A 25,030-nucleotide genomic window follows, 5' to 3' on the forward strand; every position below is an offset into this window, starting at 1 on the left:
GTGGGTTATCATGCTGTCTGAACCCAGCTACACTAAGAAACCATGGCCTGTTAACCACAAACAACCCACAGTTCCCAACCCAACAACAAACCATGGGTTCTCTTCCTGGGTTGTTCATGGTTAACAAATCTGGTTTGTTATTGCATTTCAGTTCAGACAACACAATAACCCATGTTTTAACAACCCATGGTTCAATGATAACCCATACTTAGCCCTTGAATGTGGGTTATCATGTTGTCTGAACCCACTGACTTTTACAAAATGGCTGAAACTTTGCTCAGACTAAGGCAAGTGGGCTGAAGATGGGTAATCTTACCCCAGCCTTCCTCAACCTGGGGCCCTCCAGATGATTTGGACTATAACTCCCAGCATCCCTGACCACTGGCTATGCTGGCTGTGGATGCTGGGAGTTGATGTCCAAAACATCTGGAGTGCACCAGGTTGGGGAAGGCTATGTTACACAATCAAAGTGGGATGAGGATGTTATAAAACCAGGGGCTGGAACATCAGTTTGGATGCATTGTGCTGCCGCATAATGAACTCAAAAGCTAATGGGAAAGTGATGGTTTTCCTGTTATGGCTAACAACCTGGCTTGTAGTTAGCTGAACAGGAATGATGCCTGAGATGCCTGTTCTCCAAGAACGTTCTTTGTCATGGAAGTTCTTGTAATCATGTGATATAATAACAGAGAAAAATGTTGAATATAGAGTGTGAAACGCAATGTAGAAACAGGAACGGTTGCCTATCAAAGGTGATACTGAGAGACGCACTAGAACTTCATGTAGTAAAGAAAGCTGCTTCACCAGTTATTGTTGTGTTGTGTTTCCTTTAGCATTTTATCCAGCTTTTATTTATATAGCTTCCAACTAAAATGGGCAGCTAAAATGATCAAGAGGCTGAGAGCAACTCCACCATGAGGGAAGATTAAGATGGGATTGTTTAGCTTGGAGAAAAGGCAAGTAAGGGGAGACATGATAGAGGTGTACAAAATCATGCATGTTGTGGAGAATGTGGATAGGGAGATGTTTTTCTCCCTCTCTCATAATACTAGAACCCAGGATCATCCCATGAAGCTGATTGGTGGGAGATTCAGGACAGATAAAAGGAAGTCCTTCTTCACACAGCACAGAGTTTAACTATGGAATTCACAAGATGAGGTAATGGCCACCAGTTTGGATGGCTTTAAAAGGGGGTTAGACACATTCATGGAGGAGAAGTCTACCAATGGCTACTAGGCATGATGGCTATGTGCTACCTCCAGTACCAGAGACGGTATGCCTGTGTACACCAGTTCCTGGGGAACATGGGCGGGAGGATGCTGATGCACTCATGTTCTGTTTGTGGGTTTCCCATGGGCAGCTGGTTGGCCACTAGATAGACTAGATGGACCCTTGGTCTGATCCAGCATGGCTCTTCTTATGTTCTCATGATCAGCAACTACCTGTGTTGAAGAGCCACTTTGACCAAGGAATGCAGGCTGGAGGTGGAGATGGAGGTGGGGGTGGACCAAGGACATATGCCAGGGGTGCACAACCTTTTCAAGCTCAAGGGCTGCGTCTGGTGTCAGCTGTGGGCCTGGGTGATGCAAATGCATGCATTCTCTCTCTCCCCCCCTCCCGACACACATCTCAACGAGCAGGGATGGGGAGGTTTAAACCTCTCCTCCTTGCTCGGTGAGATCTAGGGATTGCTCTGCGTGCATGGTGGTGGTCGTGAAACCTGCTCTCATTCCCCATTAATTGCCACCAAGATTGCTTTTTCTCGTAGGGATGGGCAGATCACTTACCCCATTCCGGGTGGGGGGGGGTCTGCAGGGGGAGGTGATCCATTCCTCCTCCCCGGAATCCATCCAGGCTGGCTCCACTCCACCTTGATCCTGCGGAGCTGGCCGCCAGCTCTGCTTCGCCGGCGAATGTTGATACGGCTGGCAGCCATTGCTGCAAAATATCGCTGTAATTAAGGATCCGGATGCAAATGGCATAGTGGGTGCCATTTGCGGCTGTAAAGCTGGTAGATTAACCTAAATGCAGCCATACATTTACAATTATATGGTACGGCAATGGCTGCCGGCTGTATAGACATTCGCTAGGGACACAGCCGGCTCCGCAGGATCAAGGCAGCAATGGAGTGCTCCATTCCGCCACGGGCCCCAGTGGGGCTGGATTCTTGGAATCTAGCCTCATTGGGGTCCGTGGCGGATTTCTCCCCCATCCCTAGTTTCTCCACTGCTGCTAGCTAGGGATGGCGGAGAATTTCTCCCCGAATCTTCGGGAGGCCGAGCGCCGAGGCATTCGGCCCCCCGAAAGTGTTGGGGAAATTCTCCGCCGGCCCCCCACCCCCCCCGGGATGGGACTTACCTTCAGCGAATGTCCCTCTCGGCGGCGGGTCCCAGCGGCATTTCGGCGGCGTTTCGTCGGGGGCGGTGGCCGGTCTCCCGACCGGGTGCCGCCGCCGCCGCCATTACAAAATAAAAAAGTAAAACAAAAACAAAAACACACACCCGTGATAGGCTACGTGACGATTTACGTAGCCTATCACGGCTAGATTTCCAAAGTCAGCCGTGATAGGCTACGTAAATCGTCACGTAGACTATCACGGGTGACTTTGGAAAAAAAAAAAAAGTGCGTATGCAAATGGCGGTGGCCCATGGGCGCCGCCATTTGCGTTCCTTATTTTGGCATGTCTAGTCTACGTAAACATTTACGTAGACTACAGCGAAAATTAGGGCAACGCAAATAGCATTCCCTGATTTTCGCCATAGTCTACGTAAATCTTTACGTAGACTAGACGTGCCAAAATAAGGAACGCAAATGGCGGTGCCCATGGGCCGCCGCCATTTGCGTACAAGCTTTCCCCCCCCCAAAGTCACCCGTGATAGGCTACATGACGATTAACGTAGCCTATCACGGCTGACTTTGGAAATCTAGCTGTGATAGGCTACGTTAATCGTTATGTAGCCTATCACGGGGTTGTTTTTTCTTTTTACTTTTTCTTTCGTGGCTGGGGAGATGGGGCGCTTCTCCCCGGCCTGAATTTTGGCCAGGCGAGGCGGGGCGCCTCCCCCCCCCGGCCTGAATTTCGGCCGGGCGAGGCGGGACGCCTCCCCTCCTCGCCTGAACTTCGGGGGGAGAGCGAAGCGCCTCCCCCTCACCGCGAATCACCCCTGCGAAAAGGTAAGTGACTTTTGTACATCCCTACTGCTAGCAGGTTTCTCCTCTGCTGTTTCTCAGAAGTGGGACTGCTGGGGCTTAAACATAAGAACATAAGAAGAGCCATGCTGGATCAGACCAAGGGTCCATCTAGTCCAGCATTCTGTTCACACAGTGGCCAACCAGCTGTTGACCAGGAACCAACAAGTAGGACAAAAGTGCAATAGCACCCCCCTACCCATGATCCCCAGCAACTGGTTTACATAATCGTACTGCCTCTGATACTGGAGGTAATATATAGCCATCCATAGTTGTAGCCATTGATAGCCTTCTCTTCCATGAATTTGTCTAACCCCCTTTTAAAGCCATCCAAACTGGTGGCCAACACCACATCTTATGGAAGTGGATTCCATAGTTTAACTCTGCACTGTGTGAAGAAGTCCTTTCTTTGATCTGTCCTGAATCTTCCACCGATCAGCTTCATGGGATGACCTCAGGTTCTAAAATTATGAGAGAGGGAGAAAAATGTCCCCCTTCATGGATCACTGCCTTGTTGTGGCGAAGGGGCTTGTGTAACTCAGTTAAGCCGTAAGCTATGCCGTGCAGGGCCACCCAAGACGGACAGGTCATGGCAGAGAGTTCTGACAAAATGTGGTCCACTGGAGAAGGAAATGGCAATCCACTCCAGTATTCTTGCCAAGAAAACCCCATGGAATGTATCACAAGGCTAAAAGATATGATGCCGGAAGATGAGACCCTCAGGTCAGAAGGTGTCCAATATACTACTGGGGAAGAGCAGAGGGTATTTCCCAGTAGCACCAGAAAGAGTGAAGCGGCTGGGCCAAACCCGAAAGGACACTCAGCTGTGGATATGTCTGGTGGTGAAAAGAAAGTTCGATGCTGTAAAGAACATTATTGTTTAGGAACCTGGAATGTCAGATCAATGAATCAAGGTAAGCTGGAAGTGGTCAAACATGAGATGGCAAGATTGAACATCGACATCTTGGGAATCAGCGAACAAGCATGGGCGAATTTAATTCAGGTGACCATTATATCTACTACTGTGGGCAAGAATCCTTTAGAAGAAATGGAGTAGCACTCATAGTCAATAAAAGGGTGGGAAAAGCAGTACTGGGGTACAATCTCAAAAATGATAGAATGATCTCAGTACGAATCCAAGGCAAACCATTCAACATCACAGTAATTCAAGTCTATGTCCCAACCACTGAGGCCGAAGAAGCTGAGGTTGATAGGTTCTGTGAAGACCTACAGCACCTACAACTAACACCAAAAAAAGATGTCCTCTTCATCATAGGGGATTGGAATGCCAAAGTAGGAAGTCAAGAAATCACTGGGATAACAGGCAAGCATGGCCTTGGTGTACAAAATGAAGCAGGACAAAGGCTAATAGAGTTTTGCCAAGAGAACACGCTGATCATGTGCTTTTCCAACAGCACAAGAGGCGACTCTACACATGGACATCACCAGATGGTCAATATCGAAATCAGATTGATTATGTCCTTTGCAGCCAAAGATGGAGAAGCTCTATACAGGCAGTCAAAACAAGACCTGGAGCTGACTGTGGCTCAGATCATGAGCTTCTTGTTGCAAAATTTCAGCTTAAATTGAAGAACGTAGGGAAAACCACTAAACCATTCAGGTATGACCTAAATCATATCCCTTATGAATATACAGTGGAGGTGAGGAATAGATTTCAGGGATTAGACCTGATAGACAGAGTGCCTGAGGAACTATGGACGGAGGTCCGTAACATTGTTCAGGAGGCAGCAACTCAATCCATCCCAAAGAAAAAGAAATGCAGGAAAGCCAAGTGGCTGTCTGATGAGGTTTTACAAGTAGCTGAGGAAAGAAGGGAAGCGAAATGCAAGGGAGAAAGGGGAAGATATATCCAACTGAATGCAGAGTTCCAGAGAATAGGAGAGACAAGAAGGCCTTCTTAAATGAACAATGCAAAGAAATCGAGGAAAACAATAGAATGGGAAAGACTAGAGTTCTTTTCAAGAAAATCGGAGATCTCAAGGGAACGTTTTGTGCAAAGACTGGCATGATAAAGGACAAAGAAGGCAGGGACGTAACAGAAGGAGATGAGATTAAGAAGAGGTGGAAAGAATACACAGAAGAACTATACAGGAAAGATCTGAATGTCCCTGATAGCCATGATAGTGCGGTCACTGAACTTGAGCCGGACATCCTCGAGAGTGAAGTCAAGTGGGCCTTAGGAAGTATTACTAACAACAAAGCTAGCAGAGATGACAGTATTCCAGTTGAGCTATTTAAAATCCTAAAAGATGATGCTGTTAAAGTGCTGCACTCAATATGCCAACAAATTTGGAACACTCAACAGTGGCCACAAGACTGGAAAAGGTCAGTTTACATTCCAATTCCAAAGAAGGGCAATGCCAAAGAGTGTTCAAACTACCGCACAATTGCGCTCCTTTCACATGCCAGCAAGGTGATGCTCAAAATCCTACAAGCTAGGCTTCAGCAGTATGCCAACCGAGAACTACCGGAAGTACAAGCTGGGTTTCGAAGAGGCAAAGGAACTAGAGATCAAATCGCCAACATTCGCTGGATCATGGAGAAAGCAAGAGAATTCCAGAAAAACGTCTATTTCTGCTTCATTGACTATGCTAAAGCCTTTGATTGTGTGGATCACAACAAACTCTGGCAAATTCTGAAAGAGATGGGAGTACCAGACCACCTTACCTGTCTCCCGAGAAACATGTACGAGGGTCAAGAAGCAACAGTAAGAACCAGACATGGAACAACCGATTGGTTCAAAATTGGGAAAGGAGTACAACGAGGCTGCATATTGTCGCCCTGCTTATTTAACTTATATGCAGAGTACCTCATGAGAAACGCTGGGTGGATGAATCACAGGTCAGAATTAAGATTGCCGGGAGAATTATCAACAACCTCAGATACGCAGACGATAACACCCTAATGACAGAAAGCGAAGAGGATCTAAAGAGCCTCTTGTTGAGGGTGAAAGAAGAGAGTGCAAAAGCTGGTTTGAAACTCAACATTAAAAAAACGAAGATCATGGCATCTGGCCCCATCACTTCCTGGCATATAGAAGGGGAAGAAATGGAAGCAGTGACAGATTTTATTTTCTTGGGCTCCAAGATCACCGCAGACGGTGACTGTAGCCATGAAATTAAAAGACGCTTGCTCCTTGGGAGGAAAGCTATGGCCAACCTAGACAGCATAGTAAGAAACAGAGACATCACCTTGCCGACAAAGGTCCGTATAATCAAAGCTATGGTTTTCTCAGTAGTAATGTATGGCTGTGAGAGCTGGACTATAAGGAAGGCTGAGCGCCGAAGAATTGATGCTTTCGAACTGTGGTGCTGGAGAAGACTCTTACGAGTCCCCTGGACTGCAAGGAGGTCAAATCAGTCCATCCTAAAGGAAATCAACCCTGAGTGCTCATTGGAAGGACAGATAATGAAGCTGAAGCTGAAATATTTTGGCCACCTAATGCGAAGAGAAAACTCTCTGGAAAAGACCCTGATGCTGGGAAAGACTGAAGGCAAAAGGAGAAGGGGACGGCAGAGGATGAGATGGCTAGATAGCATCACGGATGCAATGAATATGAACTTGAGCACGCTCCGGGAGAGAGCGCAGGACAGGAAGGCCTGGCGTGCTATGGTCCATGGGGTCACGAAGAGTCGGACACGACTGAACGACTGAACAACAACAACAATGCGAAGAGAAAACTCCCTGGAAAAGACCCTGATGCTGGGAAAGATTGAAGGCAAAAGGAGAAGGGGACGGCAGAGGATGAGATGGCTAGATAGCATCACCGATGCAATGAATATGGACTTGAGCACGCTCCGGGAGAGAGCGCAGGACAGGAAGGCCTGGCGTGCTATGGTCCATAGGGTCACGAAGAGTCGGACAAGACTGAACGACTGAACAACAACAACAACAACAGAAAAATGTCTCCCTATCCACTTCCTCCACACCATGCATAATTTTGTATCCCTCTATCTAGGGATGAATGGATTTTGTAAAATCTGCTCCATCTGTGTTTCATGCCTTGTCAAGTGCCTTTCGTTCCATCATCTGCTCATTGGCGGAATCCATTTCCCCCCAATTTCATGCAAATTCACATTTGTGCAAATGTGCACTTGCAACAATGTGCAAATCCTCCCCCAAATGCACAATCCCCCCCCCCCGCATACATTTTCGTGCTTTATCCTATGTGGGGGGAAATGCACAGTTTCGGCCATTTTTTAATTTTACATATTTTCTGCATCTAAATTTGCATAAAATCCTGGAAAGTAAAAAAACAACAACAAACTGATCTGCAAGTCCACAGAATCCATGTGACTCGGAAGAAGCTGGTTCGCTGCAGAATCCATGGGTCGGAGTCATAGAAATTGGAACACTTTTGATTCCATTGCAAATTTCTCCCTCCCAACCTGTCACGTCCCCACTTATTCACCTCTTTTCTAAGTAAACAGTCTCAGATGTTGTAACCTTTCCTCATAGGAGAGGTGCTGCGGCCCCTTGACCATTTTAGTTGCCCTTTTCTGCACTGTTTTCTGGAGAGGCTTTCACCTTTCCCGTCCCTCAACAATCTGCTGCACGATCGCTGCCTGAGCGTTTTTCTCCCCACAGTCCAGCTGATCAGCTGGCCAGTCAGCCAAACTGGGTGGGGATCCCTCTGGGTCTGTGGGCCGCACGCAGCCTGTGGATTGTGCACTCCTGCCCTATGCTCTCCTGCCCAAATAGCCTGAGATCCTTTGCAAGAGATGCTGCACATCCACACTCTTTGGCTCTGGAATTAGGAGTGCAGACGGCACCTCTGAGGGAGCCAGGTTTGGCCCAGGGATTGCTAGTTGCTGACTCTTAATATTTATGTATGAGTTACATTTACAGCCCACCTTTCCTCCAGGGAGCAGATGGTCGTGCAAATGGTTCTCCACTGTTTAATCCTCATGGCAATGGGGGGGGGGGGTAGATTTGGCTGAGAGATAGTGACTTGCCCAAGCTCACTTAGTGAGCTTCATGGCTGAGTGGGGTTTCAGCAGGGGTCTTCCCCAGTCCCACAGTCTAACACCACACTAGCTCTTCCCCCTTGCTGTCTCCAGATTTTTGCAGGCCTTTGGGCAAGAGACCCTCAACAGGCCCCTGTCCTCAGCGAGTCCACCTTCTCACTGCCATTGTCACCAGCTGCTCTTGCTCTTAGAATCATAGGGTTGGAAGAGGCCTACAAGACCATCGAGCCCAACCCCCTGCTCAGTGCAGGAAGCCTGATTCCCAGGCGGTCTCCCATCCAAGTACTAACCAGGGCTGACCCTGCTCAGCTTCCGAGCTCAGAAGCGATCAGGCGCATCCAGGCCCTTGCTCATCTTCCTCTTTCTCATCATTGCTGCCACTTGCTTGCCTGACAGGCAGACAGCCAGTGAGCAGGTAGCTGGTGGCATCTGCTGCTCCTCCTTCTCCCCACCTCCATTGCTGGGCCAGAGCGAGAGGCAGGTGAACAAGCCGGTTGCAATGGTGAAGAGGAGGAACAATTCCAGGAGGCTCTTGTCAGTGGGCCCCTGCTGGGGTGTGGGCCCTCACCTTGACTGCAGCTCTGCTCTCACCCTAGACACCAATTTATGTGGATTATGTGGATTATATTACTCCTGCAACGGGTAGGAGCCTCCGGATCATCAAGAACTGGTTCTCACGTGTTTTTGTCCCTCACTTGAGGACTGCAACTTCACATGGTGACTTGCGTCTGCAAACGAGCCACTGCCAATCAAACCCCACAAAGAAAGCTTTTGCATCCTGCCAAATGCAATGCTTTCCGGCGGAGTCAATTCACAGATCTGAGGACAAGTCGCTGTGAAAAATCACAGCGATGTACACACCCTTGGGGTGAGAACATAGGCAGTGGGATCCTGAAATGAAAGCACTGGGTTCTCCCCCTCCCACCCATGATTTCGGCTATAGAGGGTACGGAGGATGAGAAGAAGACTGCAAAACAGGGCAGGGAGAGGACTATTCCAGAAGGAGGAATCATAGAATCATAGGGTTGGAAGGGCTGCATTCCTGCTCAGTGCAGGAAGCTTGATTCCCAGGCGGTCTCCCATCCAAGTATTAACCAGGGCTGACCCTGCTTAGCTTCTGAGATCAGAGGAGATCCATGGCAGGAAGCACTAGGAAAGAGTAGCAATAGAACACATTTCTGTTTAAATGTTAATTGTAAGGTCTTCAGGGCAGGGTCCCTTCTGTTCTGGCTATATTTATGGTCGTGAACCAGCCAGAGGGTTTCAGCTATTGAGCGCTATAAATATGTAATAAATAATAATAGTAAATGAATAATTAAGGGCACAATCCTATGCATGTTTAGACAGAGAAAAGCCCTACAACTCCCAGCATGCCCCAGCCAGCAAGCCTGGCTGGGGAATGCTAGGAGTTGTAGAGCTTTTCTCTGTCTAAACATGCATAGGATTGTGCCCTAAATCACTCCGCAAACCACCATGTACATTAACAGCACAGTATCAACCTATAATGATGATGATTATTTTTTTCATTATTATTTTCTTCTAAAGCCAGCCATATAACTAATAAACAAGTCAATTTGTTAGGAACAATGGTACGTCAAACACTCTGTCTGGCTTCTTTGCAAATACATTCCTATCGCTCTTTGCGAAAATTAAGGTTTTCCTAATGTACTTCGGCTTCTTGTCCCTGAAAGTAAGAAAAAAGGCAATGAACTCTTGGCAGGCACACAGTGTTCTTGATAGTCACATATTATTTAATTTAAGCATAATGGCCCCATCAGAATGGTAGGAATTTTAAGACAGAGGAATGGCAAAGTATTGTGGCAAAACTCAATTGTATTTTGTAAATAAATAGGCTGAAAAACAAAATAGCCTTGAGAATGCTAGAATACCACACAAATAAACAAAATCAAACAAAAGATGGGAGGATATTTTTGGAATCACTGAAAAAAGCATGTTTTTCAGATATTCTTCCCAGCATGTTTTCCAGCTAGCTCAGTACAAATCAGTGTCTGGATTTGTATGGTTACTGAATAACGATACTGTTTCTGTCTGTCCTATGCATGTCCACATAGAAAATAATAAAATAAGCCATACAAATGAACACAACAAATTAAAATAGCAGCAGTCCATTCAAATAGATCGTAATTGTTGTTGTTGTTGTTCAGTCACTAAGTCGTGTTCGACTCTTCGTGACCCCATGGACCATAGCATGCCAGGCCTTCCTGTCCTCCGCTCTCTCCCGGAGTGTGCTCAAGTTCATAGACCGTAATTAGAAATGCTCAAATAAGTATTTATTAAGGGTGCAAGTTTAGATGAAAAATGTCCTACAACTCCCAGCATTCCCCAGCCAGCCACTATCCAGGTACAGATTGCTGGGCTCCCCCCATGCATTATTACTTATGCAAGGCACCTTGTGGCCCCCGGTCTACTTGTGGATCAGGTCCATCAGGCATAGACTGACTCAGAATGGGAAAGGGTTCTTGTATTAGGCCAAGAAGCTTGGAGATTATTGGGACATCATCCTAAACTAACTGGAAGGAACAACTTTATCTTTAAGCTAAAATATTCTGGTATTTTTGCGCTTTCTGGCATTTTTGACCCCACACCCTTTGCCTTTGGCGACGAGCTGAGGGGTTCTCCGAAAATGAATTTGGTCTTGGGGCTGAAATAGGTCTAACACCCCTGCTTTCATGCATTGGGGCGCGTGGGTGGTGGTGGTGGTGGTGGCAATCTGGCCCAGAGACATCTTTCTCAAGTTTTGTTATCTAGAAAAACAGCTGACCTCTTGTGAGACTGAAGTTACAGAGTTTCAGAAAGGGTTTCATTATTGTCCTCTTCTAAATCAATTAAATTGTGCCGCTGACAGCTTTGGAGTCAGAGACAGCCAGCCAAGCTGACAAAATATGCCCCTGACTTGGTGAGATGGTATATTTCTTCCTTACGGTGCTTTAGAATACAATGGCCTGATTTTCCTGCCAATTAACCGGCTGTGTATAACAACTGGTGGCGTGCGAAACAGATCTCTGCTATCATAACACAAACAATCTACAATAAGCTCAAATACGATCTCCATTTGAACTGCAGCAAACTGTGCGGCAGGCATATCAGCAGTCAGGAGACAGGGATGATCAGTCCCATCTTCATCAGGAGGCTCATCCAACCATTGCAACGAGGCCTGAGTATCCCGATGTTGATGCCCATCCTGATGCGCTTTTGCATCCACATATCCTATGTGCATGGGTGCCTGATGCTGCATATGGATCACCACTGCTAGATCGGGCTGGCTGCATTTTACAACAGGGGTGTTGAGGCCCGTGGGCCAAATCTGGCCTGCCTGGGGGCCAAAATGGACCTCTCGTGATGCCCAGTTGCCATGCCCCCCCCTAGCCATAATCATTTGGTGATTTTTGTCTTTTGCATGCTCCCCCCTCCCGTTCTAAAAGGTTGACATGCCTCCCCTGAGGCTTAGTTACTGACAGTAAGAGCTTTCAACTAAAACATGCTGGCATTTTTGGCTCTGCCCCTTCTGTCATCAGCCCCACCCACCACTGCAACTTCTCCAAAATTGAATTCAGCTCTTGGGCTAGAAAAGGTTCAACACACCCATTTTACAGCCTGGAATTGTGATACATAATCCACTTGTGCTGAAGGGCATGCAGCTGAAACCATCAGGATCCAAGAAGTCCACTCACGGATGTTGGATAATAGGAACAACTCTGCATGCTTCCAGACACTAGGGGGTGATAGAGAATGTCCTGTGGCTTGATGGGTTGCTATTTCCTGCTCCCCCTCTTCCTCTTGCCTCTGCAACAAGCACCATGCGGTCTCTCCAGAGAGGAAGCAAGTAACCATATCTCATGCTTTCACTTACTTACACTCACACACCCAGCTTTAGGGGGTGCTTGTAGTTAAACACTAGTAGATAGTCTTCTCTGATGATATGCATAAAAGTACTAATAAAGTAAGTTGATTTGAACTTCATTTAACCTGGCTCTGGCCTGCATTTATTGCCTCCAATACTAAATGCTGTGTTGCCACGCTTTCTCTATATAAGGCAACTCTGCTGTAAGTCACACCAGACTTTCCAATAATGAAAACGTTTAAAGAAGGAGGATTGGCGGTAACTCCTAAGGCCCTGGGGACAGATAGGATCCTTCCTGCTTCCCTCTCCTCTCCCCTGCAAAGCAGAGGGACCTGAGGTAGGAAAGCAGGGGTGAGGATACCAGGATCCACTCTGTCATGTCCAGGAACTTGACTCCTTTGGGCAGAGGACAGCTCTGAATACAGAGATGACTGGGTCCCTGAAGCTTCCCAAGGGGTAGTCTTCACAGTGGTGACCCCATTAGAGGTTTCCATAGAGGGGGAGCGCCAGTGTATAAGGAGGCCTCTATCTTCAGTTTCAGAAGAGGTAGCTCTGCACCCCTCCATAGGGATTCGGGGGACTCTTTCCTGAAACTACTGACAGCCCAAGAAGACCCACCCAAACAAGCCCAGCAGTTGCAGAGAACACCCCAACCCTGCTGGAATGCCTGCTTGCATAAGAGAACACGATCCCATTAACTGTGGTGTAGTGGTTAATTTCATTTCATTTCTTGTATTTCTATACCACCCCATAGCGGAAGCTCTCTGGGCAGTTCACAAAAATGAAAAACCATTAAAATACATTATACAAAATATAAAAACCATTTATGTAAAATCAGAGAAGCAGACAGAAGACACAACAGGCATCATATATCTAAAAACAACATGAAAAACAATTTTCAAACTATCAGCCAAGGATGATCCAGGGCGTAATCAAAACTCATTATATGTTGCCAGATGCCTGAGAGAAAAAGGCAACTTTAACCTGGCACGGAAAAGATAACAAGGTTGGAGCCAGGTGGGCCTCGTGGCAGATCATTCCTTATTTGAGGGGCCACCACCAAGGAGGCCCTCTCCCTTGTTGCTGCTGTCGGAGCTTCCATCAAAGGAGGCACTTGGAGGAAGGCCTTGGATGCTGAGTGTAGCATACGGGTTGATTCATGTTGAAATGCAGGTGCTCATTATGAGTGCCCCCATTGCCACATCCACAAAGAGAGTCCATAAATGCAGGCAACTGTGTTGATCCATAGCTGTGTGCTCTGTGCTCTGAGAGATAGCGCAGTACATCGTACAATACCCATTTTATTAGGATCAGCTGACAGTCATAGAATTGTGAGCAGGCAAAGGGCGGTGTAGTGATTAGCATGTTGGACTTTGGCTGGAGACACCTGAGCAGTGGGGGCTGGTGGCTCTGATTTTGGTGGGGCTGAAGATCCATCCTGGGTTTCAGTCTGAACCAGCCAGAACCCTAAAGAAGCTATCCAAGGTGTGGAACCTATTTTGGGGATAGGGTTCAGCACCTTAGATAGCTCCTTTAGAGTTCTGGCTGGTTCTGACTGAAACCCAGAATGGAATTATAGCCCCACTGAAATTGGAGCCACCAGCCTCCATTGGCGCGGAGATTGCATGAGAAAGGTAAAGAGAGGGATGCCACATGTTCCCAAACAGCATAAGACCACCATCTCCAGATTTCCCAGGCGTTTCTTTTCCCAGCACAAGGGAGACTAATTTGACCTCAAAGGGCTTCTTCATGAGGAGCTTTTACTCAATACCTGCTATTGGTTACTCACTGAAGTTTGCAGGTCCTTTAGATGATGTCATGAACCTCCAGGGTGTCTCCTGCACTAAATGAACTTCATTCCATTTTTAAAAAGTTCGGAAATAATGAGCTATCAAATTGCAGCGTTTGTGTTCCGCTTGAGTTCCCTGCAGGAGAAAAGGAAAAGCTGAAAATAAGAGGTGCTAGACCACCGCGCCATCTAGTGGCTGTACAATGAAACATACGGAAGACTCAGATAAAGGGGGGGGGAAAGGAAGGGGGAAGAAGCGCATGTAGGGGGAGTTCCTCATGATCCTGCTTTTAAAACGGAAGCAGAAAGCCCCATTTTAAATGTGGGATTTTAGGCTGGTGTAGAGATGCTCGAAGACAACAAACCAGCTTTTAGTGGTTGTTATCTCCATTAGGAGCATGTGTCTGGTGAAGCGAATGGGTCTAAATTGCCTGTTCAAGACCAAGCCACCCCCAAATACTTTGCATTGCACCAGGGACAGCTCACAACAATGTATTGTTGCTGGGAAAATCCATTTCCCTCCAGCTACTGTGAGCAGAGGGAACAAAGAAGTCTGAGAGGGGTGGCGGAAGACGTCACCACCCCGCCAGCCCTGCTGAAGGGCTCCCCCCATAAAGGCTCCCCTCAATTGTCATGACCAGCAGCCATTTCTGCAGACTGTGCTGAGGGAGATGAGAGGGAGAAGCAGGGCCATTTCACCAGCTCTGCTGAAAGACTAATTCCTCTATCTTCCTCTTCCTTTTTCCTTGTGCATTGTATCTTTTAGATTGTGAGCCTGTGGGCAGGGCTTGTCTTCTTTTATCAATCATTTGTAAGCTGCTCCAGGAGCCTTTTTGGCTGAGGAGAAAGATAATAATGCTATAAATAAATCATCCCTGCTAATCAAAAACTCCTGGTGCTTTGATCCACTGAGCCCTGGGTAGAATCCAAGGTTAGTCCTACATAGAGTAGACCCACTGAAATTAATGGGACAGAAGTTAGTTATGACTAACTTAAGTCTCATTCATTTTAATGGGTCTACTCTATGTAGGACTAACCTTGGATTCTACCCCTTGCTCCGCTACACCACAACTAACTCCTATGAGTCTGATGTCTGGCCTGACCCGAAGGTTTGCTCCATGGGGAGCTCTCTGTAGTCCTGATCCTCAGCTGCTCGCCCTGCACTTTGGCATACCTGGCCAGAATACTGCCCCGGGGCCCCAGCTTGGAAAAAAAGACACTCTCCTTTTAAACAGCCCAACCCAAATCCACCTTCATTTCCTTTTGTTATTGATGGAGGCTATTGATGGAGGCTATTGATGGAGCAGCTACTGAAGTCACTATAAATATCCCTCAGAGTTTTGCATCCTCTTGAACTCAATAAGTTTCTGAGGATGGACCATCCACACTGGTTAGCTTTAACTGCATGGGTGGGTCAGAGGAACACAGGGAACTGTAGCTTTGTAAGGCAGTGGGAATGCGCCAAGATAATGAGAGATGCAACAACTCCCTGCCCACCGAAAACATCTACTGGAAGACCACCAAAAAAGGAGAGATTACACCTCAAGATGTTGAAAAAGGTATATTTTATTTTAAGCTCATAATATTTTTATAGCCCTTTATTTTAAGCTTAAAATACCTTTCAGCATCTTCAGATGCAGTCTCTCTTTCTGGGGTGGTTTCCCAAGATAACAAAGCCATTTTGACAATTCCAGCATTCTATAGCTTTCCATTATGGCAACATACACACACACACACACACGCACACACACCCCAGGTCTGTCAACTGATTAAAGAAAACTAAGGGCACAATCCTATCAATTTCACCCTTGCCACTCAGAAGCCCCTGAATTTGGAGGCTTCCAAGTTTCCTGTGCCCTGCCAGGCTGAAGCCAGTAGGGTAGGAGGGGTGGTGGAGGCAATCTTTGCCTCCTTGTCATCTGTCTTTCTGGATTTTTGCTTGACAGGCTGAAAAGGGTGCTTCTGAGGGAAGCAGGGAAGGAAGCTGGAGGAGGCTCAGGATAACCTGTATCCTGGCTTCTCTGGTCACTTCCCCACCCCACCCACTGGAATGTCCCCTTTCCTCCTCCTCCAAGGCCTCTTTTCCAGTCTCGGAGAAGCAGCTGGCATGGTTCTCTCCATGCCATCTGCATGGGGGGCAGGGAGAAGAGGTCTAGGGGCTGATCTCTGACTCCCCCTTCAGCACAGGATAGAGCACTGTCCCTGACCTTGGAGGGGTTTTCTAAGCTCACCCAGGGACCATAGGATCGCTGTCTTAGACATTAATTATGTGCCTTTTAGCCGATTGATTAGTTATTCAGTTAAAGATAAATAAATATGCATACCACCCAGACCTCATTAGAGATGTCTTTTTGGGATTCTGAAGAGAGCGTACACTGACTTATAATGTTATATATAAACAAAAGCCACCACTCTTAGTCAGAAGGAAATTTTTTTTTTAGAACTGACCTTTTCATTCTGTGCTCTAGGAATTCTCAAGAACATCAGCGAGGCTCACAGTACAATAGACACTACACAACGTGCCCTTAACTCTTTACCTCACTGATTTAAAATCTGCACAGTTTGATTTAAAACTGAGCCCCACTCATTAATTGTCCGAGGCTTGAGTGGCTGAATCTAGCAATTATACCTCGCAGCCTTTGAATAAGAATCCTGACCAGAATCTGGTTTCCAACGGCGGCGGGCCAGATGCCTTCAGGAAACCCTGGAGCAGGATGTGAAGGCAAAAGATCTCCTCTGTTGGTTTCTTCCCAGCATGGTATTCAGAGATCTACTGCTTTAGAACACAGAGGTTCAATTTAACCCTGTAGGCCAATGGCTAATTGCCACTGAGGGTGCAATCTTATGCTTGTTTAGATGGGAAAAAGTCCTTCAATTCCCAGCATTCCCCAGCCAGCATGGCTGGCTGGGGAATGCTGGGAGTTGTAGGACTTTTTTCCCATCTAAACTTGCATCGGATTGCACCTTGATAGACCTATCTCCCTCCATGAATTTGTCTTATTCCCCTTTTAAAGCCATGAAAAGGCTGAACAGTGGAGGCTGGTGTCAGTGGGACTGTGAATTCACTCCAGGTTTCAGCCAGAAATCTAAAGGAGCTATCCAAGGTGCCTCCACGGGGGTTGAACTACATGTTACATTAACTGCATAGTGTGTACCTGAGGCTTATCTTTTCTCTCTCCCCCCCCCCTTAATCTAGGATAAATGTGTGCGGCACCAATTTGGATGGGAACCACAGTGAACTAGGAGGGGAGGATTAAACCTCCCCACACCACCATTTGCATCCTGAAATCTCCCCCACCTCTGCCCAGAAAAAAAGTCTTCATTGGCATCAATGGAGTCTTTTTTTTTTTAAACCCCCAAGTGTGTGTGTGTGTGTGTGTGTGTGTGAGAGAGAGAGAGAGAGAGAGAGAGAGATTTCAGTGGTGGGTGGGGGGAAGGAGGTTTGATCCTCCCCTCCAGGTCCACAATGCTCCCCTTTGAAATCAGGGCCATGCACACTTATTGTAGAGTAAAAAAAGCTGATACATTCTAGCTACACATTATGCAATTGACGCAACAGGTGGTTTGACCCTAAGCCAGTGGTCAACCACATCTTGTACACAAGCCCTCACCTGCATTATATACAAGCTTATGCTCCTGCTTTACTCAGCCTGGTGGCCTCCAGATGTGTTGGAGTTGTGGTCCAGAGCAAGTGGAGACCACCAGATTGGAGAAGGCTGCAAGAGGCATTCCAGTGAGTTGCACCCAACAGGGTCTTCTCCTTCTATAAGCCATCTGGAACTTAGCAGATTTCCTTACTCATTAAATGATGAGCCAGAATGACTAAAAGACACGAAGCTGACACAGCAAGGGGTTCAGAGGATGTCCTCAGATGCTTCCAGATTCTCAGATGCCTGTTTTCACCCCCACATATGAGGGCAAATGAAGACGATGCAGCGGTGTTACAAGCAGATGAACTCTGGGCTTGGGGGATGGTTCGGTGTACTTTGTTCCCAGGTTTGGGTTGCATAGGCTTCGACCCCTGGTACCCAAGCGGAGTGGTCTGCTTTGAATCGCCTGCTTTGAAATGTCCTGATTAAACAGGAGAGAGAAATAAAGATTTAAATTTAGGCCAAGTGTTCTGCCACAATGTCTTCATGCAAATAGACAATGGGATAGACAAGCTTCCAGGCAGTCACTGTGGGAAGATTTTATGTGAGCTGGTGTTTTTGGAGATGGCTTTTTGTATAATGAGCAGCAGCAGCAGAACAACAGAGGGCAAAAAAGGGCCAGGGGAGTGGGGGGGGGGAGAGAGAGACAGACAGACAGACAGAGAGAGAAAGAGAGACTCAAAATGGGGCAAAGATATACCGAAAACTTTAATAGAAGATGTAAAATGCCCAGCATGTTTTGGCAGGGGAGTTGGTGGCTCCAGTGTCAGGAAGGCAGTGAATCTGCTCCAGGTTTCAGTCAGAACTCTAAAGGAGCTATCCAAGGTGCTGAACCCAAGCCCCCAAATGGGTTCAGCACCTTGGATAGCTCCTTAGAGTTCTGCTGGAAACCCGGAGTGGAGTCATCACCCCATGGACATTGGAGCCACCAGCCTCCACTGCATTTTGGTATACACCAGAGGTGGGGAACTGATGGCATCTGGAGCCAAACAACATCTGGACAGCAACAGGTACCTCACCTTTGCTATGCACCTTTTTCAGGACCAAGGGAATGTGAATTGTTCTGATGCTTCAGCAGGGTATGATAGAGAGCCAGTGTGGTGTAGTGGCTGGAGTGCTGGACTGGGAGTCGGGAGATCCAGATTCTAGTCCCCACTCAGCCATGGAAGCTCACTGGGTGACTTTGGGCCAGTCACAGACTCTCAGCCCAACCTACCTCACAGGGTTATTGTTGTGAGGATAAAATGGAAGAAGGAGGAGGATTATGTATGCTGCCTTGAGTTCCTTGGAGGAAAAAAGGCAGGATATAATTGAAATAAATAAATAAAATAAATAAGAGTCCTGTAGGGAACATTGCCTCGATGCGTTTTATGATTTTTGATGCATTTTTATTCCAACTTTTCTCAAAGGAGCTTAGGGCAAAATACTCGGTTCCTTCCCACTGTATCCTCACAACAACTCTGTGAGGCAGGTGGGGCTGACAGAGAGTTCCTGCCCACAGTCATCCAATAAGCTCCCTGGCTGAGTAAGTGGGGATTTGAAGTGTGTGAGGGGGGTTCCTGGTCCTAATCCAAAACCACACCTCCTTCACCAGATGTTATTCCTTTGGGTTCTGTGGTTGTGACCCCAAAAAGCCACATGGAAGAGTGGATTTCTGCACTGCATGTTCAAATTCTGCATCTAGAGAAATGCAGATTCTATCAGCTGAATTATTCTTCTAACGATACAATTATAAAATGTATAGACTACTGAATTTTTAAAAGAAACACCCAAAGCAATATTCACTAATGTATCCCCCCCGCGCACTAATTTAATCAAGAAATAGAATTATTTTCTTCACAGGATATGGAAAAGACTGCAAGAGGTATATAGATTGCAGAAGTCATAGCTCATAACCAAATGTCCGTCCGTCCGTCCGTCCGTCCATCCATCCGTCTTCCTTCCTTCCTTCCTTCCTTTGTGAGAGCTCTGGGGAAATGTTGGAGATGGCTGCCAGTTAACCCAAAAAATCTCCATCAAGAATTAAGCACCTCACTGTGGCCTGTTTTGTGGGTGGTTGTTTCATCTTCCCAAAAAGATTCTTGGCATCTTGGGAAGTGTGACAATCATCCTCCCTCCTGCCTTCCATCAGCAGCTAAGCTTTCAGGGCACCTGGGGAGACAGAGAGCCTTGCTGTTGTTAAGACCAGATTGAAAAAAATAAAATAAAACATCCTAGTGAACTCCAATCTGGCTGGCTTACGACTAGAACACATCAACACACATACGCACAAATGTATAGGCCAGGATCCAAACAACTGCACAGCTAGCCAGCTCTGCATGCTCAGAGAGGCATAGGACTTGAGTTAATTGAACGAACAGCCCTGCGTGCCACATGGGAAAATGCTTCTGAAACTGCATACCCTCTAATATTTATTTTATTTTTGTTTATTTATTTCTATACTACCCAATAGCCGAAGCTCTCTGGGCGGTTCACAAAAATTAAAACCACAGAGCACAGCATAAAACAATATAAAATATGAAAGCTTAAAACCACATATAAAAATACTGATTTAAAACACCAAAGCTACAAGATTAAGAATCTAAAATGCTAAAATACTGGGAGAATAAAAAGGTATTCACCTGGCGCTGGAAGGAGAACAACATAGTTGAAATACAGCCACATTGGAGGGCTCCTTCCCTTATGCCAAAGATCAAGACCAGACCAGATCCAACTCTCCCACCACATTAAAACATTGCTGAAAGCACTACACCAGGGGTGGGGAACCCCAGGCCCAGGGGCCAAATGAAGCCCTCCTGGGGTCCCAATCCAGCCCTTCAGGGTTCTCTGGGAGGCCACGCTCCTTTCCCTGGCCCCACCCACTTCCCTCCAATCGTTGGGTGTTTCCCAGCTTTTCTGCAGTTTTCCCTCCATTCTAAAAGGTTGAAAGGCCTCTCCTAAAGCTTAGTTACTAGCAGTAAGCTCTTGAAACTACAATATGCGGGGATTTGGGGGGGTATTTTTGCCCCGACTCCTTTTGGTTTTGGCCCTGCCCCTTTGCCTTAAGCCCCGCCCACCACTGGACTGTGGCTCCTGAGAACGTCTGGAATGGAATTCAGCTCTCAGGTTGAAAGAGGTTTCTACCCCTGCACTATGCTGTTGTGCAATATTCATTTACTCGGCCTGTCCTCTGCCAATTTAAAAAGCCACAAGGGTGTTTCTTCCTTTAGTTAAGGATATCCTATAAAAGCAATGCAGCCTTGTACCGAAGCAGGAATTGCATGCAGGTGAACAACCAGGCTGATGGGGGAGGGATGGAGCATGCCATCCCTCCTCCGCACCCAATATCGAATCCAAGCAGGCTGCCAGAGGACGGAAGCCCCTCTTTTGCACCCAGCATAAAAATGAAGTGGGCTCTGCCAACCTCCAGTAGGCTAGTAAATGTGGCTGTTGTTCTTGCAGGCCAATAGCTTTCGGCCTGCAATGTACCATCTGCAGTTCAAAATATACCACAGCTGTTGTGGCTGCGAAATGGGCACTACATATTCTCTTGGTGTTCCTGAGAAGATTTTTAAATAGGGTAAGTGATATATAAATCTATTAAATAACAATAACAATAACAAAATAATACAGGCCTATATGCAACCACATCCTCTCTTCCAAGATTTAATAACTATGGCGGTTGCTGGTGGATGACAATTCTAGAAACTCACACTAAGAACATTTTTAGAAGTCATCCCACAAAGGCAAAAGGCAGGACTATATCTATATATCTATGAGAGCCAGATATCTATAGGTCTATAAGAACCAGTGTGTTGTACTGGCTAGAGAGTTGGACTAGGACTTCTGAGATCTGGGTTCTAGTCCCCACTCGGCCATGAAGCTCACTGGGTGACTTTGGCTTGAAAGGATGCTATCCTTAAATGTGGCCAAAACGTAACTTTAAACAAACAAATAAATAAAATTCCAGACCAAGTACTGTGCAAGTATTACATCTTTCCCCCCTTAACTGATTTTTTTGAGTGGGGGGGGGATTAAAAAGAAAGACAGAAGCGATGGGAAAACATGAGAGGGTTACAAATGGAAGAAGATGAGGTCTGGACCCCCTGTAAAATTTGGTGTTGGGAGGCAGCGCAATTGCACAGTCTAAACCCCATCTGGAAGCAACCCTCTTGTAACAGAAAACAAACCTCCACAGAGCAACACTCAGACTAATGAAAACCAATAAGATCTCTATTACTTCCATCTCAGGAAGGATTTACTCTTTAATCATTGGAATGCAGAGCCTTCTTAATGAGACAGCTCATTCTATTCTGAGAATTACACAGTGTTGTGGCTTATTGGCAATGAACTTAATAAGGCTGTTTATTGAAAAACATATATTACCCAGCAAGAATCAGACTGCAGAAGCAAGCTGCTTGTTTCCAAGGCAGGAATAACATAATGAACAAAGGGGATTAAAAAAAAGATGTTGTATATATGCCACAGGATTGTCACCCACCTTGGGGAAAAACAACTGTGACCTCTGTTTAGCACACACTGCACTTCCTGGGTGCCATCTCTTGCTCTTGGGTAGGGGTGTTGAACCTCTGGTCTGTGGGCCAAATCTGGACTGCCTGAGGTCCCAATCCAGCTCACCAGGGTCCCCTAGATGACCATGTCCCTTTCCCTTGGCCCCACACCCTTTCCCCCAATGTTTGTGCAGCTTTTTCCCTATTCTCAAAGGCCAAAATTCCTCTCCTGAGGCTTAGTTACTGGCAGTGAGAGCTTGAAGCTAAACTGTGTTGGCATTTTTGGCCCCACCCCCTTTGCCTTCAGCCCTGCCCACCACTGGAATGCGGCCCCCAAGAGTTTCTCTGACATGGAATCTGGCCCTCAGGCTGAAAGAGGTTCTGCACCTCTGCTCTAGTGTGGCCATTACACACATCTACCAAAAGGCATAGCCCCATCTGGCACATTCTCTGTGGTTCTGGGTATTTCTGGAGACTGATTCGGATGTCCCCCCTCCTGCAATGCCCATCCCAAGATGTGGATGGGGAGAGCGCTAGCCATGCTCCCTATGTTTTTTTGTGAACCGCCTAGAGAGCTTCGGCTATTGCATGGTATAGAAATAAATAAATAAATAAATATGTTGTATCCCCATTAGCAGCTTCCATGTACTGGAGGGGGACAGGGATCCTGCCCTACATATGTCGGCTTCCTATGTGATCTAGAACCCTGGCCATGCAGGGTTCTAGATCCTGCGGGGATCCTGCCCTACATATTTCAGCTTCCTGTGTGATCTAGAACCCTGGCTATGCAGGGTTCTAGATTCTGCGGGGATCCTGCCCTACATATTTCTGCTTCCTGTATGATCTAGAACCTTGGCCATGCAGGGTTCTAGATCCTGCGGGGATCCTGCCCTACATATTTCGGCTTCCTGTATGATCTAGAACCCTGGCCATGCAGGGTTCTAGATCCTGCAGGGATCCTGCACATATGGCACAGGCTCCCCACTTCAGAAGTTTCCCCTCCAATGCATGGAAAGCAGCAGTGGAGACCAGACAAAGGGGGTGGGGGCAGCTCATGAAGCCCCACTTTCCTCTCTCTTTCATATATTCTTTGCCTGTTTGCTTCACACCTCCATCTTCCTCCTTTCCCTCTGTTGCCTTTCCTTTTTGAACTTTGGACTGAAAGCACCTTGGGGCAGGGACCTCCCTCTTTGCTGTTGCTCTGTAATGCAGCATTTGCACTGATGGTCCTGTAAGTAAGTAAGTAAATAAAGAACATTTCTCATTTTGCCTATGCTGAGATCTATGGAAAAGAGAAATTCTGCAGAAATGTTCATGGCCATGCAAGCTGATGCTTCAGTCACACTGTCAAACGAAGGATTGTACTACATGGCTAGTTGCGTGCATTGAACAGAAGGGAGGATGGATGTCAGGTTTGTTTGCCAGCATGATTTGAAAAGCTATGTCGCCTCCTAGTGGCAATAATAATTAAAACAACTAAGGGTGCACTCCTACCGATGTTTAGACAGAAAAAAAAGTCCTACAATTCCCAGCATTCCCCAGCCAGCATAACTATGCTGGCTGGGGAATGCTGGGAGTCGTAGGGCGTTTTTTTTCTGTCTAGACATCCATAGGATTGTGCCCAAAGAGTCTTGTAGCACCTTAAAGACTAGCAAAATGTATTCTTTATTTATACACTTTTGTGGACTATAGCCCACTTCATCAGATGCATCGCGTATTATGGAGTTTCAGGTTTCTATACAGTAGAATATAGTGTTGTTGTTGGTGGGGGATGAATTGTAAACAGTAAAGTCAAAAGGAAATTAAATGCAGAAAGTGCCATTCACATTGTTATAATGCATTTAATTTCCTTCTGACCTCACTGTTTACAATCCCCCCAAGTAACTTATATAAACATGAAACTCTTCATAAGACTGTTGATAATGTGATTGTGACTGTCAGTAGTTGCTGCATTGACTTTCCTTTTGACCTCAGTGTTTAGATTTCTCTCTTCCCCATCCCACCCCATCCCACCCCATCCCATCTTATGTAAGAGCCTGAAACTCTCCATACCGCTTCATGCATCTGATGATGTGTACTATATACTCCATGAAAGCTTAAGCCAGAATAGATGTGTTAATCTTTAAGGCGCCACAAGACTCTTAATCTTTATTTGGATTTACTCAGAAGCAAGACACACTAACATCAATGGGACTTACTGCTGTGTATGGGTGTTTAGTAAGCTGCAGCTTACTATGCCCATTATTTTGGGAGAGTAGCCTCACTGAGCAAAATGGGGAAGGACAGTGCGATCCTATGCGTGTATACTCAGGAGTGAGTCCCAGTTAGTTCAATGGGACTTACCCCATCCCTAGCAAGTGTGCTATGGCAGCCTAGCAGTGCAAAACCTACACGTCTACTCAGAAGGTAATCCCCCTTGAGCTCAATGAGGCTTACTCTTAGGTAAGTGTGCTTAGGATGGCAGCCTAGATGTGCAAATCCTACACGTGTTTACTCAGAAAATACCAGTGCCTTTATTATTATTATTTCTCCCTTTTTTATTACTATTATTGTCATTATTATGAAACTGGTTAGTAAGATTTTTGGCTGGTTATTTATAATTATATGTTAACTGAAGGGCAATATATGGGTACTGAAAATGAATTGTAGGCCTGCTTCCTTGTTATAAGATTGATGAATATTGCCAATGTTATAGGTATAATTCTTAAATAGAATAGGATTTGAAGGTGGCGTGTAAAGGATTTTTTCCCCTTTCTTTTCTTTCTTTCTTTCTTTCTTTCTTTCTTTCTTGTTCTCCTTTTTGCTACTGCTGTGTCCCCTAAGAATATTGTATTGTTGGGAAACTGTAGTTACTGATTACGTTGTTGGTGCTGTTTATTTCATTTAAAAAGATAAAAACAGAATAAAAAGTATTTAAAAAAGAAAGCAAGAAATCACCTGCTCCGGGGTGAGCGTGCACGGGATTGCATCGCAGCATTCACACGTACAACATCGCGCCGCCTCCCTCCCGGACAGAACCCTGGGCCGCCGCCCGTGTGTCTCAACGTTCCACAACCCCCCCC

At 46.4% G+C, this 25,030-nt stretch overlaps 1 long non-coding RNA gene across 1 annotated transcript; it reads right to left on the reverse strand.

The window, feature by feature from the left end:
• Positions 1 to 12,845: 12,845 nt before the first annotated feature.
• Positions 12,846 to 25,010, reverse strand: LOC146338896 (uncharacterized). Its single transcript, XR_014784659.1, has 4 exons — positions 24,906 to 25,010; positions 19,509 to 19,629; positions 17,627 to 17,899; positions 12,846 to 13,964 (listed from the first exon to the last, which is right to left on the reverse strand). It is a non-coding gene; the product is annotated as an uncharacterized LOC146338896 (long non-coding RNA).
• Between the last annotated feature and the right edge of the window lie 20 nt (positions 25,011 to 25,030).

Source organism: Heloderma suspectum, chromosome 8 (genome assembly GCF_057233095.1).
Source record: "Heloderma suspectum isolate Gila_16-S chromosome 8, 16-S_ref, whole genome shotgun sequence".
In the NCBI taxonomy this organism is placed as follows: domain Eukaryota; kingdom Metazoa; phylum Chordata; class Lepidosauria; order Squamata; family Helodermatidae; genus Heloderma; species Heloderma suspectum.